The sequence below is a fragment of the Coptis chinensis genome, chromosome 2 (genome assembly GCF_015680905.1).
Source record: "Coptis chinensis isolate HL-2020 chromosome 2, ASM1568090v1, whole genome shotgun sequence".
Lineage (NCBI taxonomy): Eukaryota > Viridiplantae > Streptophyta > Magnoliopsida > Ranunculales > Ranunculaceae > Coptis > Coptis chinensis.
In genome coordinates this window covers 86,940,884-86,955,534 of record NC_141457.1, presented here as the reverse complement: position 1 = coordinate 86,955,534, position 14,651 = coordinate 86,940,884, and the positions used below count along the sequence as shown (strand labels likewise).

At 34.0% G+C, this 14,651-nt stretch overlaps 1 long non-coding RNA gene and 1 pseudogene across 1 annotated transcript; both read left to right on the top strand.

The window, feature by feature from the left end:
- Positions 1-10,782: 10,782 nt before the first annotated feature.
- On the top strand, positions 10,783-12,084 carry LOC147518598 (uncharacterized). The gene is made up of 4 exons (XR_015214087.1): positions 10,783-10,919; positions 11,096-11,169; positions 11,266-11,316; positions 12,001-12,084. It is a non-coding gene; the product is annotated as an uncharacterized LOC147518598 (long non-coding RNA).
- A 38-nt stretch (positions 12,085-12,122) lies between these two features.
- LOC147518597 (protein CHAPERONE-LIKE PROTEIN OF POR1, chloroplastic-like) lies at positions 12,123-12,919 on the top strand (annotated as a pseudogene).
- The last annotated feature ends 1,732 nt before the right edge of the window (positions 12,920-14,651 follow it).

Genomic DNA, 14,651 nt, shown 5'->3' with positions numbered 1-14,651 from the left:
TATCCCTTTCTGTTCAGAGACAGCCTCCAATAGATTTCCTTCTTTCTTCTCTTTTAGTGTCATCAGTTTCTTTATTGTGTATTTAACAGTGCAGTGAGGCTTTCTTAAATTTGGAGACGAATAGAACGCATCAATCAGAAGAGGCTGATTTAGAACCAGAAAGCCAAATGTAAAGCCCTCCGGTCAGCAGAGACACACAAAAAGAGGAGTTCCCAGAGCAAGTGAGTTCTGACAAACTATTTCTAAATTCCAACCACCCCAACCCTCGGTGTTCAATTCCAATCCAGAAAAAGATGTGTCAATAACTACTCTGGCCCCAAACTAAGCACAGACAGATAATATTTCTTGGATCTCCTGGTTGCTATAAAGCAATCCAGTTGGGTTGATCGTTGGGCCTTAAAGGTACACACCCACGATCGGAAACTTTCTTGAAAATCTCCAAGATCGATTCACAACTCTTTCTGAAGATTTTTCTATAGCGAGATCAAATTTAATAGCAATCTCATGGATCATCAAAATGGGGATTAACAAAAAGATTAATTTCAAATTTCTTTTCATTGATTTCCCATATGGTGTTGGGTGGAATAAAGTTGATTTGGCGACTATGGCGAAAATTTGGAGGTTACGGTTGGAACCCTTGATCCGGATAACCAGAGCAATCAAATCTTTCAATCTTCATGATTTATCGTAATTTTATTGGGAAGAATTGAAGAAACTGGATGGAAATTGTGATTTTAGTATTTGGGAAAATGAAAACAGGGTTTAAATTTATGTTTCTTTGGTTGGCAAAGTGTTTGGGAATATCAAGAACGGAGAAGGAGAACGAACGGTTTACTTTTTTTTTTTTAATTGGAAACCGCGAACGGTGTCTCTGTTTTCTGAAAACGTTGAGTTTTATAGTATTTGAAATGTTTTAAATTACTAATTTACACTTTCAATGAAAAACAAAAAGAAAGTGGCTGTCTAACTTTCCGGTACCCTTCCAATTAAAAACTTTGTGTTAAAACCGGAAATACGGGAACTAATTGGAAAATCTGGTATCCGCTTTATATATAAGATATTAAAATAAATTATTACAACATACTTTCACTTAAACACAAGACAAATATATCGTTTCTCATTAGCATGAAGTTTCTTGACACGTAGCAACCTTTACGAAAAAAAATAAAATAATATTCTACTTAAACTAATCAATAATGTGGGGTAAGTTCATCCTTGCATAAAAATATTATGAAGTTTTTCATTATCATGCACAAAAGAAAATTTGTGTCATAATACACTTAAAACAAAAATCACTCATGTCATTGAAACTACAATAAAAATCTCAAACATTTTAATTAAGTGTACTCCCATATCATATGAGTCAAATCGAAATGAAAACATTTAATTAAAAATACAAACAATAATATGAATCAATAACGTTCATTACTCTAAACACCAATGTATCATCATCAATAACGCATTAAAACACTCTTATCCAATTTTACATCAATTTATTCTCATGCATATATCAAAATTTATTTTCTTTTACTAGTAAACTATTTTTTTTTTCTTACTAAACAAACAAATCAAGTTTCTCTTATTATCATGGATGACAATCTAAGCAACAGACATACTACGTATTTCATAAGAAAATTTAAACAACAAAGTGCATATAATTTGTAGTTTGTTTCATGACTACTCACTATGATAAACTATGGATCTAAAAGTATAAGAAAACTTTGACACACCAACACATTTTAATCACACAAGAATAAAATTACTAAGTTGGCAAAAGTTATAGAGAACGGATGAATTACACTAATTATTATGCATTTGAAATCTACTGAAATATCATAGGATATTAACAATCTCAAACAATAAAACATTATATTTACTTAGTCATGCTCTCAGAGACCCTTTTGTTCCATTATTTTATTGTATCTACAAATATTATTTCTTTGCATTATCAAACAAAATATTAATGAACTCTAACTCAACTTCATGCAACTATAATTCATTAACATGAGAGGAAGATAAACAATCAAACTTATAATACTCTCATTCCAGCCAGCAAAAATAAATCATTTAAAACTATATAAATCATGAACATGAGAACAACTATCGAATCTTAATTCAGGAATGCAACTAGATCAAATATATCACATATTCAAAAAAAAAATGTTTGCATATCCATCCATCAAAATCATATAGACTGAAACAAAACAATTAAGAAGAAATACTCGACGTTCATTGTTATTATTAGTATTACTAATTATTTTAAACAGTGAATAGGTTCAAAATTAATCTCCATACACAATGACAATTAAAATAAGACTTGCTACCGTATCATACAAATTTAAAAAAAATTAGGATAATATAAACCCGGCCACTTCTAATATATCACCCACAACAAGTTATATTGGCATGAACAAAGTTCAATATATTAATTAAGAACAATAAATCCAAGACATATGTTTTAAAATACTTGAAGATGCAAAAATCAATGTGAAACTAATGTAACAATATTAATCAATCATGTCAAATTTATAGGCACGAAACACTTATAAGACAAAATAAAATTTGTTTGCTGTTGAAGTAAAATCATCATTATATTAAGACATCCTCTACATAAATTCCAATATGGTTTACGACTACCAATTATCATAATTATTTTAATTAATCATTAATAACGCAGTATTAAGAAAACAACCTACACATGCATGTCTTATTGGTGAAACAATATTATCATCATATACACACGGTAATTGTTCATCTATATACAATAATATAAGAAAGCGTGTATACGCAAGTATACACATCTCAAACGGAATACACCTATATTTTATTTATTTTTCTTTCTATTTCTAACAAATCGCATCTAACAAATTAATCTTTTATACTTTACAACATTATTCATCCATTAAAGTGTACGAGTGAGGCGAGATAGTTCCTCCAACACAGAGGCAATTAGTTCCTTACTTAGTACCTCACAAAGTCATCAGTTAATACAGCTCATTTAATATAGATTAAAATATCTCCTTGTTTCTTGAATAATAAAAAAACACTCAAATACAAAGTTCACAGACATATTGTCGTACTTAATCCATACTCCATGTAAAAATGAACACCAACAATAAAACAACATTATAGCAGCACATATCATTTTGATCAAATCCATTAATAATTAACATATAACAAATGTAACTACTCCTCATATGATAAGGAAAATAAAAAAACATTACATATGCACTCCACAAAAGTAACTAATATAGATATACACATTACACATACAAACAAATCAAGTAAAATATTGACTGGCTTCATTTTTTTTATTTTCTTTTTCTTTTCTTTGAAAAAATAAAACGAATAGCGTAAATAGTTTTGAAAATAATACTTAATAATGAACACTACCCATAAACCACGATTCAATGATCACTTAAACTCACCTAAGTCTAAGCTAACCAAATGCTCTTATACCAAACTTTCACACCCCGAATTTCGACAAAATTGGAAAAACAATATTTGTTCCCGACTCTTCGATTTTCGAGGTGTGATGCACTCTCCACTTCCAAAAACCCATCATCTATTTAAATATACGGATAATTAAAAACCAATAAAAAATTTTAAATAAACAAAAGTCCTCTTCATTACCAAAAACTCACCAATATGATTAAATTATAAATCTCCTTTCCATAACTCTTTAATTATAATTACAAATAAAAATACAAAACATTGTCTCAACTGAAAATCTATAGCACCTCAAAGGAAAACAAAACATATCCTGTGATGAGACGCTAGCGCAAACCACAAGCAGCAATCAAGCTTCTTCAACACTAATCCTGTCAAGACTTATCAACTAGGTTTATTTTATGAACACACCCGATAAGCAAACATGTAAATCAGGTTAGCATTATAAACAATGCTGGTATGAGTAGCTCTAAAATACAACATATACTTATACATATATATACACAATCCATAAGGCAGTTAGTTCCTCCACCGAGGTGCCTTACCTTTCAACGACTAATACAACATTCTTAAATACACTAATTAAGGTAGGTAGTTCCTCCACTAAGGCGCCTTAGCTTCCCATTCATTAATAGTAAGGCATTTAGTTCCTCCACCGAGGCGTCTTAGCTTCAAACCGTACTAGATCAACTATATCTAATAATCAAATAACAAATATAAACTTACTCTTTACTTACACTGGTATAGGCCAAATCACAGAGTAGGTCACACCTGCATAACTAATCAATTTAACCCACCTTTCTGCAGAACTGTTGTGAATGCAACATAAATTACAATAAATCATTTATTAGAGATTTAACGTGCACTTTGTTATTTCATCACTATTATTGTTTAGAGTTTCTTCAAGTGTCTCTAGAATCACGTCGTCTCTATGTCTTACCTAGTTTCCCTGGCTACCACAATCACTTCCCAACGCCGAACATGTACATCCACATGCCTCCCATCACGTAATGAACCACTCCGTGTGTAATTACCCTAAGCGGGATATCCAGGTAACACCCACACGAACGTCATTACGCGGGTACTGCCACTATTCGGCATAAAATATCGTGCATCCCATTCTAATTTTGCAAACGGAATAATCAAGCCACTATTCGGCTATGCCAGAAGGGCCATTCAGATTCACTGAAATGGAAGAAGGGCCAATCAAATCACATACGCCCATCACAAGGGCCAAATAACATGAGTTGTGGTAGCTAGGTTCTAGGATTTTCGTTACGTAATTTATTCAGATGTCATACATTTATATCTCATAACCATCTCACTTTATCACGTGCCAAATAAATTATTGCACGAAGCCAAAAATATTTAGAATTATCTCAATACATCTCATAACAACGTTCATTCTTTCACGTGTCAATATATTATTGCACTAAGCCACAATCCCGTGGGAAATATCCACAATTACTATCATATCTCATAGTAACATCTCAAATATATAATGACGAGGCGTTTTAGGAATATTATGTCTTCTAAAATCTCAATCTCGTCACATGTCAAAAATACACCATATCAACGTCAAATCTTTCTTAGATAATGACAAGCCAATTCATATAGACTTCCTCAACATTCTACCATAGGATTAGTCCATAAAATTTACAACATAACAAGTAATGTAATTAAACAGTCAATAATCCACAATCAAGGTCCAAAACCAAAGCTCAAAAGTCTAAACACTTAAAGGCTCACCTTGACCCATTCTAATTTATATGGGCAGGCCCAAAATAAAATTTGAACTGGCCCAAACAAAAGAAATAGACACTGGCCCAAACAACTAAAATGAAACTGGCCCAAAGAAACAAAAGCTAAACACTTTGGCCCAAAGCCCAAAGCCTAACTAAGAGGAACAGCATCGCCACCACCTCTTTCTTCTTCCTCCAGCTCACCACCTCCACCAAATCAGCCACCACAAACCTTCACACACCCCCATACAAAAACCAATCAAAATTAGTTAGGGTGAAAAACCCCACAACTTTAATTCACCAAGAAACTCCAAATTTTAAGTTTTGAAATCACTCCCCCAACCATTGATCAAGATTCTCGACGCCATTAATGCGTTTTCAAGCTCCCAACAGCCCCCATTCGGCAGCCCACACACACACTATACTACCCCACTACAACCAATCATCAATAAACCAACACAATAAACAGAATAACAGTTCAAACTATTATACAGGATGATGTTTGGGCGAGCCGCCATTAACACTTCCTTCAAGCTCCAACAGCCCCCTCTCTCCAACCAACAACCAAACATCAAACCATTAATCCCTCGACATCAACCAACAACCCATACAATCAACCAAAACAAACTATATACAAGTTCAAACCATTTACAAAACGATACTTTCTTTGGGCTTTAGCCACCATTAATGGCCCATAAAGCTTCAACAGTTCACTTTCATAATTTCAATAATTTAGTAAACCAATAGAGTAACATTTAACCAGTTTTAGCAATTCGACAGAATAACTACAGAAGAATAAGTAGAAAAATGGATGAAAAACCTTGGACAGAAAAATATGTCTGTACACGTAAAACTATAGGTTCGACGAAAAAGCCAAATAACTACTCATCTTAATTAAAAGCTCCACGAATCCCTCATAGTTCGAATCGTTGCGCTCCAACTCTCTAGCAAACGAGTTTTTTTTATCTCTGCCTCCATTTTATTTTATTTTTTTATCCAAAAACCGTATTCTCTGGAAAAATATGAATATATATTCCTGGGTTTGAAACCTAAACCCAACACAGACTCGGGTCCAAAAATCAGGCCCACATATCCCAAATCCAATCCAACAAATTTTAAAAAAATTAATTAATTAATAAATAAATAAATACATATTACAAATACGGGCGTTACAAGTACCCTGTCTTTCCTACTTTCCATCTTGGCCAAATTTTCAATCCCCATCCTGTTCAAAGTCACAATGCTTTTATTATCAAAGATATCTACCTCAATAGCATTCCCATTAGTTAAAGCAGCACCATTTGCTTGCTCAACATACTCCTGTTTAATATTCCCCTTATGAAGTCCACACTCTTTAGCCTTTGTATCCTCCCACCACCACCTTCCTTCCCTCTCATGTTGCCCAGGCAATATAGCCGTTGTGCATGGTTCACATCCAATCGAAACATAACCTTGCGAATGCAGCGTGTTCACAAGTACATCCATAGCTCTTAAAAAGTTCCATATGTCACGACCATCTACATTCGCAACTGGATTCCATTTAATCAAGCTACCAACACCCCCATCGACACCTTCAAACACCTGATAACCTAATTCGCCGAGATTATGCAAAAGAAGTTTAATAGGTCTTTCTTCCTTCCTTCCTTTCTGAACACAGGGCAATTAAAACATGATCATTGAAATCCAATACACACTATGCAAAGTGAAAACAACATGCCCTATTAAAAGTTATTTAGCAACAACGCTGAAACTGTGTTCTACCAAATCACATCATGTGACCCCATTCCCACTATTTGAACAACATGCACAAAAAGTACCACAAATCGAAAATGCATTACAACTAATATTGAATTAAATTTAAAGGAAGACCAAAATAAAAGAATTCATCAACACACCAAAATTAAGACGTATCTTGACTAAAGTATGTTCCTCCATGGATGTTGCACTTGCTTGGACACTTCGCTTGCGTCCATAAGGTCTTGGAACTCCTCATCTACATCATTTGAGTGGGGAAATTTCTGCAACATGGCCTTGGCCTTCTTTGCATGGCCTCTCTCAATGAGGGAGTTGGGTGTATCTGGTAGGAAAAGTGATCCAATTATCATTATGAGTGCAGGGACAATGACAATGATATCTTTATATAAACACACAGAACAATGTACACACGATATTATATATTTTGCTATATCCTCTTAATCAAGTTAAACTCAAAAAGTTTCAAATTGATTCTACTCTTGTACATTAATGTATGTTTAACAAATTTTTAAATATGATTTTCTCGATTTTCTTATTTTTGTATTCTTTTTTTTTTTTATCTAATGTGAAACTCAAACCAAGGACTTTCTTAGTCCAAAAAAGTGCTAATAAGATTGTTCAGGATTGATAGGCATACCATCAATCAACTGTCAATAGCTACAGCAACAACAATGTTAATGTTGCTATTATATGTAAAACTACTTCCATCTATATAGCTAGAATTAGTGTAAAATTAACCAAAGCATCAATAGATAATTGGAGAGAGAGAGAGAGAGAGAGAGAGAGAGAGAGAGAGAGAGAGAGAGAGAGTTTCCCGGAAAGAATAGGCAATTTACTTTACATTGCGATCATGAGGTAACGATGGAGCCGGTAAAGAGAATCTGCCTCGTGCAACAGTTGCATGAAAGAGCCAGAGTGGGATAAATACCCTCATGCATATGGGTAAGGCCAAATCAAATAAAAGAATATCATAACTTACACACTAATATTTCGTAGGTCCTAGAATAAATAATTTTTTTGGAAAATAACCATTTCTTTAAGCTGGATAAAAGATATTAATCATGCTTACAACGCATAATGCATAACTCAAATACACCTTCCATTTGACCTCCAGTGCTATTAAGAAAGAGCATTCAAAGCAGTAGCATAAAAATGGTTTTTCTTTCCTTCTTTTCGTATCCATCAAGGTGGCATGTGTAGCTTAGCTTAGAAAATTATATAGTCAATTACTAAACTTCCAACATTTATTGATTGTTGATATACTATTACAACACATACATCCTATTTCATGGGTGAAGTAATCCCTCTTCTAGAACTGGTATTCTGTATCATTTCAAAACGTTGGATGAAAAAAAAAATCCCTTTCACCTTTAAAGGCTTTTCACCTATATGTTTTTTTTTGTCTTTATTTTTCTATTTCTTTTTTTTCTTTTTATTTCTCTTTTGATATAAATGTCAAAAATCAATTTAACAATGGCCACACATAATCATACATTGTATAAAAATCCAAAATAAAGTAAACAGTACAACAATGAAAAAACTACCCATAATTACTCAGAAAGAAGATTCCAGAGATATGAAAAGAATGATTGACCACCATGAGTAAGTGAAGCGGAGTAGTCTCCTTTGCAAGCAATGCACTCAAGTGACTCCCTCCGACTTAATCTATGAATTCCACTGATACATTATATATAAGAAAATTATATCAAAATCTAAACAAATCAATAATGCATGGATAACTATACATTCACAATGCAACATCAACAACTTCAAATAAGATATTACCTTCTTGTAAAGACTGTCAAGAGCATCAGTGGTAATAGTATACCCAACTCTAAACGTCGGTACCGAAATAATCTCAATTCCTACTAACATCATATAAAGTTTTACTGTAAATACAACTGAATAACAAATGGGGATTAACAATTACATTATACACACCCAAACCTATAAAATAAATGTATAAAAACAACATAACACACAGCCCCTTTGCCCCTCTCCATTCAATTCCACAAAAAGAACACATTTTTAACACAATCCAAACCATTAAAACAAAATCAGATAAGGATGGCCTAACAAACCTGAGACATGGCAGCAGCAGCCACATATAGTTTGCGTATAAATCTGCATATATGTACCTGATAGTCTATTCATTAATATTTTTAGTAACAGGTACCACCAATTTTGTGACCATATATTTGACAGTGACTATATTCAGAGTACTGAACTCACCTTCCATTCATACATGGATCAGTCAAGGATCTATAGAAATAACCACCAGTAATTGATGCAGATCCTTCGTTCTTATTTACATCAGAGTGGCTATATACCAATAGAGGTGAGATGAAGTTCGAGGAGTTAATGGAAGTATTTCCTACATGAGCTTTGTACAGGGAATAGCCCTCATAAACAGGCCATCCATAGTTACCACCCTTGGTGATCAGATCCACCTCTTCATATTTTTCCTATATGATAATAAGTAAAGAATTAATAATATATGGAGCCTTCTACGATTTGTTCTTGTAATCGGGATTTGCACAAATGAATAAGTATATACTTTCAAGAAAGCTAAAAAGCAAATACTATATTTAACTTAGAATGAGATTTAGTAAGAATAAAGTCTAAGGGGAAGCACAACATGATTCATCTGGAATAAAGAGTTGAGGAATGGTGCAAAATGATAGTTCAAATTTTCATTAGAATGGAATCAGGAAAAATAGTGAGCTATTTATCAAATACAATAGTTAAGGTTCTTATGGTGAGAGGTGACCTTTTGATGCCTTAGATGATGAAACAACAACAGTGGTATATGTTATTATGACAAATTTAAAGTAAAAGACTGCTAACTTTGGTGTAATGCAGAAGAAGGTGGCACTTCTCCCCACTCAGGTTGCTAACTTTGGTGGCCACTAATTTCCCTCGAGTCAAGAATTTAAAGTGTGATACATTCTCCAGCAACTCTTCAAGTACTTGCGCAGTAAAACAAATAGTGGATTCATACATATAGGCATATAAAGTATGTGAATAGTGGATTCATACATACATATAGGCATATAAATTACATCCAACATCGCATCATACAACCAACCCAAAAACTCATAACATGCATTTCTTTAATTCTTTATGTAATTACTCAAATATCCTTGCGATAGTGCTAGATTAATGTCCGAAGAACGAAAGCTGGTTTCCTTGAGTCGCTTTGATCTGAAGTTAATCTCGACATTTAGGGGTTTTGGGCTTACCGTGAGCCCTGTCCATAAGTAGTCAATCTTGATTGTTTCAAACTTAAACAATCTATACTACTGAATAGTTTGAGGCAATGCAAGTTGCTCCTTGCTTTGTATTGTAAATATGCAATTCAATTAAATAGTGAAGACTGAAGAGGAAAGTAGCTATATATCCTGCCCGTATAGTTTCTTTCTTGCTTGCTTTTCCCCCTTTTTATTATTTTTTTTTTTTTTTTGGGTTGGAATGAGCACTTCCATACAATTTTGTTTGGTGCTTTTCTGCCTCAAGTGCATTTTGATTTTAACTATTTTTTCAAATCACTTGCATGGCTGCATCAAATATTCAGAACATTATACATATTCTACTCTACTGGTTTATGCAAATGATTGATTCCGACCAACATGATTTTTTTACTTTGTCCAGTTCTTTCAGATTATTTTAACCAGTTCTCTTACTACTTTGACCTATAGGTGAACACGAAAAGTCTGCCTAAACGGGAAGAGAAGCAAATGTTCAAACAAGAAGGTGCATGGTGAGAACCACTAAACAAAGACAAACCGTAATATTTTCCCTATGAAACTTCTCTGCAAGTGATTTGTCTACTAACTTGATAACTACTTATGAATTATGATGGGCTTACCAATATCCAAATGAGCTCATAGAGATTAACATCATCGTGGGGAAGAAGCCTATAACTCCCTGATTTAATTTTGGTGAGAACCAAGTCACTATTGGGCAACAAAGGTAAGATCCCCTTGCTTTTCTACTTTTTTCAATATTTAAGTAAGTGATAGCAAAGACCTCACTTTGGAACCTCAACACGCTCAAAGACTGCTCACTCGCCTTTGCAATGAGAGCACCTTTTTTCATTTGATTAACTAACTTATTGTACATTCAATTTATTAAAATGGTTGTATCAGGTCATGAAGATGCGACCATATGAATATCAAGTTGGAAATATTTAGGATCAGAGTGCACTACAGCTAGATTAAATGTATGCATGAAATCTAATTTTCTTTTTTTATTTGATATATATTTATAATCTAGAAATCCTGATCAATTTCTATGATCTTTCTCAGAGCAATAGAAGGATGAAGATTAATCCATAGGCTAAAGAAGAATCAGGGCTGTAATTTTTTTGGTAAGTGGACCTTCTTTCATAGTGTAATTCATCCATGAGGTTGTATGACTATGTTGATAATATATGGTGAATGGAAGTTCATGACTCTATCGTTTGCAGGTATTCATTCACTTATGTCCTCGTAGAAAGTGGTTACGCTTTCATTTGTTTGAGGTTCATTTAGCAATTTTAGGAGTCTGCTTCAAACATGCTAAGAAAAAAAAATTGATAAGACTTACAAGATGTTAGAGGTGTATTTGTATAAGAAACTTCTTACAAAGATAGTTCTCTCCTCACAAGCCTTTGTGATTTGCTCCAGTCTTCCTAGATGAGAGAAGAGAAAGGACCAATAAAATGTATAGAAAGTACAATTGACACCTCAATCGGCTCATAGAATTCATCTGGGAAGCTTGCAACAATTTTCCAGCAGTTTGGCTGGTACACCACACAAAGACCTTGGTGCTCTCGGCATTACATTCTATAAGCTCATTAGGTCTCTCACTCAAAAAAAAAATGGCCACAAATTATGTGAGAAAATTTTGAGATCACATGTTGGTGTTCAATGTGATCAAGATGAACATTGCATATCTGTTTTTGGTTAGAATGGACTCCTGATAGTTTTGTTGAGTGAAAGTTAGCGATATAGCTTAATCTGTGATAGTGTCAATTAGCATTCAAATAATCAAAACATGTCTTCTTCTACAGAACAGTGTGTTCCATCATTAGGCCTTCCTTTGTTAAAGGAACCTGAATCCAACCGTTCGCGTTTTGTTTTAAGTGCGTCCAGTATCGGCCGGTTCAATCAAGCACACGCTAACATTAAGAAAATGAAGGAGTGGAATACTTACCTAAATTAAACTATGGTGACAAATTGACAATTATTGTGTCCTTGCAATTAGACTCACACTCTTAGATTGTGCATCAATGCAATAAAATATCCAATTTGTATTAGATTGTTGCATCTGACTCTTCTTCTTTGTACAGATATTTTCCCCATAATCAATATAAGAGACCCATACAAAGGCTTGGAATCAGCGGTGAAGCTTCTTAGGATGAAATACAAGCAGCAAAAAACTTTTTGATTAACAAATATGCAGGACACAAGTCCAGTGTCGATGCTATAGAATCAACACATGACAAGATAATTATGCAGAAGTTTCATGAAAGGAGGAGACCAAAAGTTAACATCAAGAAAAAAAATGAGGGATGTAACTTAATCACAGGTTGTGCTGGCTGTCACAAGTATATTTCAAACTCCTTCCACCAACTCTGTCATAAAGACGGTTGCCGTCTTTATAGTACTTGCTGCTTAGCATACTCTTTCCGACAAAGGATAGACCGACTCTGTAGGTGTTAATATCTTTTTTGACAACCATATATGAAGTATGAAGAGCAAACTCCGAGCTCTGCTATATGGGTATGCATACTGATAGTTCTTTTACTACTAAGATCGTATAATACTGCTCTATGGATCTTTGTTTTTGTTTTGTTGGATAACGCTAGGCTTTACTCACTCAGGATTGATTCCACCTGTACTTCAAGGTACGGTCCAAGGAGTTTGGAAGTCACAACTTCACTCTTAACTTATCTGCTTCTTTGGGTTTCTTCTACTTATCTGAAGTGATTGCAGTACCCTTGGCATCATATTTTTCGTGGACGTAAAGTGGGTCGAGGCGGATGTTTATGGATGTTCTGGCATCTCTCTTATTATTGCAGCGAGCATTCACGTTTTGTTTGTTTCTCTATCATTTTTATGACTTTCTCGGAGCACATGCTCTGCCAGTCAATGTGTTCAATACGTGTGATAGTACTCAACCTTTCATTCCCGGATGCAAACGTTCTCGCTGGAAATAAAATCCAGGATGGTAAGTTAGGTTACAACTCTTAGTTTAACACTTTAACCCTCCCTTATCTCGATCGAGCTTATAACGCACATCTCCCCCCCTCCCCCCCTCCCTCCCCCTCTTTAGACTAATGTAAGGATGAGTACTGAACCAACGAAGATAGATTTTTGCTACATGAACAAAACCATGCATGATCTTTGGGCGCTTTTTGTCACTCTACTCTCTAAACCAATAAGTGGAGTCTCCTCTCTCCCTCTACCTTTTCCTTATAAGGCCTAAAAAACTTACCTATCAATTTCAGAAGGCATGTCAAAGTTTATGATACAATTCACTTTCTTCAAAAAATTCAACCACCAATAAATTCCATAATGGACGGGTGCTTTAGGATGTGTTATATATGTAATGGTTTACTAACCTTTGTATACTATGTAATAAATTTGTTTGTTAACAACGTGCAAAGCACGTACATCTTGCTAGTATGATTAACAACTATGTTTAGTGATAATCTTTTCAACTATATATGCTTTAATTTTATTTCTAGCGCAGCTTGATTTCCAAGACCATTTTGTCATGTATGCGTGGAAAATGGGGTTGCATTAGGACTTGGGGGGGTTCATTTATTTCGTTTATTTGAGTGCTGGGTAGGTATTCCACTTTCAGAGGTAGGTGGCCAAGGTAAACACCGAGAACAGCCATCAAGTCTTTACAACTGTTTTAATGATGACAAAATTACAAAAACAACTAACTATTCATGAGTCATGATCATAAGTAGATTTGTAAATTAACAAAAAGGAGACAAACCATATGTACGAACCACACCATATCTACCAAAACATGTCAATCTGTCAGAAGCACTAGGTAGCAAGTGTGACTCTAAAGAGTACTAGCCGTCCCCGCCAATCCGTATATATAGTGGAACAAAGACACTCTTTATCATTTGTATTATACATTACTTTGAAGTTTGACCCGAGTATCTGCAGCTAACATTCACATTTGTCAAACACGTTCGCATTGATGTGTAGTAAGTTTACTGATTATTGGTCACAATCACAATATTGCTCAGTCAAAACAAATGCTACAATCAGGAATTATTGGTTCAATCTCCTGCAATTCTACCCACATTCTCATAAAACTTACAATTTCCATTCGAAAGGGGAACTTCACGTATCCTATTATTATAGCCAACTTAATCCTCAACCACAAAACACATTTAAATTCGGAAATTAATAAGAAGGATTTTTGGTATAGGATTTTCTAACAACAATTTCTTAGACACCATCTATTTGGATCTATTTGGATCTGAATAACTCAATTCAAGAATAATTAATTTTAGTATGTTATAAAAATTATGTAATAAATAAATAAATAATAAAATGATGATGAAATTTTAGGAGAATAATAATAATAATAATGAGCAAAAATAATTTTTAAAGTCTATTTTAGAAAGTATAATATTGGATCGAGGCGGGGCGTATGCCCGGGTCCAAAATCTAGTACTAAGTAAGATTAAGG